This window comes from Eurosta solidaginis, chromosome 3, assembly GCF_040869045.1.
Source record: "Eurosta solidaginis isolate ZX-2024a chromosome 3, ASM4086904v1, whole genome shotgun sequence".
NCBI lineage: Eukaryota > Metazoa > Arthropoda > Insecta > Diptera > Tephritidae > Eurosta > Eurosta solidaginis.
This window is the reverse complement of record NC_090321.1, coordinates 118,932,323-118,936,889: the sequence shown is the minus strand read 5'-3', so window position 1 is coordinate 118,936,889 and position 4,567 is coordinate 118,932,323. Positions and strand designations below refer to the sequence as shown.

General features: G+C 43.0%; 1 pseudogene; it reads left to right on the top strand.

The window, feature by feature from the left end:
• The first annotated feature begins 651 nt into the window (after positions 1–651).
• On the top strand, positions 652–3,750 carry LOC137245984 (spermatogenesis-associated protein 20-like; annotated as a pseudogene).
• Positions 3,751–4,567: the final 817 nt, after the last annotated feature.

The window sequence follows — 4,567 nt, the reverse complement described above, 5'->3', positions numbered from 1 at the left end:
CTGCCCCCAAAACCCCTACGGGCTGCCTCCTTATGTCCTCGGAACACCACCTGCACAATGAAGCGAGAAAACTCCCAATAAGGGAAAGAAATGAAATGCTAACCAAACAGTTTCTGTAAAATACCCAGCATCCCAACCTTGGCATCCCAACAGACATCTGATTGTTGATCCAACACTGCTTAGGGGCTTAAAGAGTCATCTCCGTAAGCATTATGAGGAAATACGGCACCTGAGAACTCAGCCGTATGAAGTAAAAAAACACAAGCAGGTCCTCAGTGAACTCCACAAACAGGCGTCGGACCTTTATGCTAGGAATTGCTCGGCGAATCCAGTACCTACAGAACAGTACCCAAAACTTGCGGAAGAGGACCGCATACTCCCCAGGGAAAAGCGAGTCACTCTAGCTTAACTTCGTTCTGGATACTGTAACAGGTTAAACTCTTACCTATCCAGAATCAACCCCGACATACAAAATGTATGCCCCGCTTGTAATGTGTCCCCACATGACACCAACCATCTCTTTAATTGTAATGTGGAACCAACGCCTCTAACACCCCTTTCCTTATGGTCCACCCCTGTTGAAACAGCAAGTTTCCTTGGATTCCCGTTAGAGGATATTGATGACAATTTGTGATTAGTCTGACCTATTGGATGGGGCAAAGCACTGTTACAACAACAACCAGTGCTAAAGTTGGTTTTATTTTAATTACATGCAGTTGGGGCATGCCCTCATTCTCTAGTGCGCTCAAAACTATCGCCTCCAAATGGCAATCCAATCAAGATGAGCTAAAAGTAACAGGCAAACATGTTATAGCAGCAATACAAAAATCACTAAGCGAAAAATCGACGACAGCTGTATCTGAGGCAGGTAGTGCGGACGCCAAGCTGCAAGAGTCTTTACGCATCTTTAAGCGACGTTATGATCAACAACACGGCGGTTTTGGTACACAACCGAAATTTCCTGAAGTTTCACGTCTCAAATTCCTTTTACATGCCTATATTATCACCAAAGATGCAGATGTGCTCGATATGGTGCTGCAAACCTTACAACACATTGGTCACGGTGGTATACTCATCATGTTTTTGGTGGTTTTGTGCGTTACTCGGTGGATCGTGTTTGGCATTTGCCACATTTTGAAAAAATGCTCTATGATCAAGGTCAACTTATGACCGCCTACGCAAGTGCTTATAAGCTAACAAATGATAAGACATATATGCGCTATGCTGATGGTATATTTCGTTATTTAATGAAAGATTTACGTCACCCTGGGGATGGTTTCTTTGCTGGCGAAGATGCTGATTCTTTACCTACAGCAGATGCTAGAGCAAAAGTCGAAGGTGCGTTCTATGCTTGGACTTGGGCTGAAGTGAAGTCGGCTGTGGATGCAAATGCAACGCTTTATGAAGAAATAAAATTGGACATGGAACGTATATTTGAAATTTATACTTTTCACTACGACTTGCGTGCAAAAGGCAATGTTGAACCAAAAAGTGATCCGCATGGTCACCTAACTGCGAAAAATATACACATTGTTGGTGGTTCCATTGCTGAGACATGTTATAAATTCGGCTTAACCGAAGAGCAATTACAACGGGTACTTAATATTAGCAATGAAATCGCAGCAATGCGGATGTTGTGCCGCTTCATGAAATCGACTATCTCCGTAATCTTCCCAGTTAGTCCATTACAGTTTAACTGCAGAATTCTGAAGTGCATAAGGGGAGACGCCGCCACACCGGGGTAAGTGACGGGTGACTACGCCTGGGTTGTGGAAGGCCAGGACGCAATTGCTGTTGTGGCCCTGGGACTGGGCGTCCTTGGGCAAACATTGGGGTACCCGGATGATTTGGGTTTGCGACCTGGCAACATGGCGCGATGAAACCCGTCGGGGGGTTGCCGTCGCGGAGACCAGAACATCTAGGAAAGTGCAACCACCCAAGGCAGGAGCTGCATTGGGCGGATGTCGCAAACCTATATATTCTGTGCTGGCAGACGGTGCAAACGGAGGTAGGGACTAAGAGTCTGTTTCCCTGTGGTAGTGGGGGGGCGCTTAGGCGTAGACTACGGGACGCCCTTGGGCGTGAACAGCAAGCAGCCACAAAAGATTTATAAAAGTTACGGGGACGTCGGGTTTTGGGATCAAGCCAAGAACAACCTGTCCGATGCAACCATCCCTTGCACGAAACACACTGAACAGAGTATGACCGTCGTAAAAAGATCCTTTTCCGGCAGATGCAGCAAAACCATTTCTCAGGACCGGGGTCAGGAGACGGACACGGATTGGATTCGATGCCTTCCCGGAGTAAGAGAATATGGAGCAGTCCTGCTGCAAGGAGCTGCTGGGAGGATGACAATTTGTGGGAGGGACGAAACAAATTAAATGGGGTCACACTGATATGACAGTCCTTGGTCGGGAAAAATCCCGAGTCGCTCCGGTACATAGAACCGACTGCCTTGGGAAGCGAGAAAAGTGCTGCTCCGCTCTTTCTATGGACTAGGGACTGGTGATGCAACGCTGGAAAGTATAGCGTAAGTTATATTATGAATTTTACAGTACCACACCTATCGATGGTTCCCTTGACGACTACGCATTTCTCATCAGAGGTCTGTTGGATTATTATAACGTCGTTGGATGGCAGCGTGCTAAAATGGGCACGTGAACTTCAGGAGATACAAGATGTACGATTTTGGGATAATACACATGGCGCCGATTTCTATTCAGAAGAAAATTCTCCAAATGTGATTGTACGCCTAAAAGAAGGTAGTTCATAGTTTTTTATAATCAGTATTGGTTTTTGATGGCAGAGGGGAATTGAGCTACTCTGTAGCCAAATGATTTTTGGGAAACCTAAAACTAAATTAGAGCTCAAAGGCAAGTCAGTGTTCAAAGTAACTAGAAGCAGGTGTTGTGATAACCTTCAGCATGCTCACACCAGTGTAAGGGGTGATATGATATTGGGGTTAAGGAAATCGTTCTCGCTATAATTGTGAGTATTTTTACTCTTACAACATAAACCGAATAAAAGGGCTCTTGTGTGATTGAAAAGGTGGTTCGAACCTGCGTAATAAAGCTCCTGACTACAGCAGGGCCATCTCTGAGAATTCGAGAAATGCCAAGGCGTGGAAGGCATTAAGCTAAGATAGACACAATACCGCAAAGCCTCACTCTTACATTTTTGACAAATTTTTGAAATTAACTCTGAACTAAAAAATAACTTAACGTTCTACAAATGAGCCTAAGTCTTTTTTATTGTTACATAAAATGTGAATTTGTCTTACTTTTCAGATCATGATGGCGCTGAACCATGTGGCAACAGCATAGCTGCACGAAATCTTATCTTACTCTCACATTATTTGGACGAAAAAGCTTTAAGCAACGCGCTTCTAAACTGCTTGAATTCTTTGCTGAAGTTAATCCTTTCGGTTATATGCTACCAGCTATGATGTCCGCATTATTGTTACATGAAAATGGTCTTGATTTGGTAGCAGTTGTCGGTCCAGATTCGAATGATACACGACGTTTTGTTGAAATATGTCAAAAATTCTATATACCAGGCATGATTATATTACATCTTGATCCACAATATCCGGATGATACTTATAATCAACGTGTACAACAAAAATTCAAAATGATAAATGGTAAAACAAAGGTTTATATATGTCATAATCGTGTTTGTCAGCTACCAGTTACCGACCCAGAGCAACTTGAACAAAATTTAAAAGAAAATTTCTTTAAGAATGAACATTAGGCATGTAATATGTATGTACAGTTTTTTTATGATTTTCGTTATATATAATCATGTAGTAAAGGCGCTTGGAAGGTAGTTATTAGAATGAGTTATGGTGTATAGCTGGTACATTTATGTCGAGTTATTAATATATGTATTTTCAAATGCTTCGATTTCAAACTTGAATTGATTCGATTTCAACCTCACCTAACCGCGGCGAATCCTGTTTCACTAACAGACGAGGTTCTGGCGACCTCAAGCTCCTCATGGAACTTGAGGTGGCGAGGGAGGGATTGCCTAGAGGTTTAATGTGGCCATATAAATCGTGCCCGAAATGGTCGGGGTAGCACCTTAATGGTGCTGTGTTACCGGAGCGTTACGGATCTGTATCCGGCAAAGGACCATCACATCGACAACACTCCCCAAAGCCTTCGTGGAGTAACCTTATCGCTACAACAACAACAGCAACAACAACATCAACAACAACATAATCCAAGTTAGATAATCTCAACTCTACCACTATATGCCTAGGTTTCATTGCTTAGAGAATTTATGTAGTAATTGCATTTACTTACATGCTTGAATTCAGAAGAAATATATGCCTTCTTTGGCAAGCTGGATGTTTTTGTTATCGTATTGCTTGTCAAACCGAATTTTGGCTGATAAGTTCGCGATTCTTGTTCTAGTTCACGAAAAACAGTTGCATTGCGGACATCTGGACTCTCTGAGCGTTGCTTAAGATTTGACATGAGCGGCGTAGTTGCTGTATTTTTCATGTATGCACCAACCGGACTTACGATATGCGAAAATTGTTTAGGTCCGGTATTTTCTTTGAGAC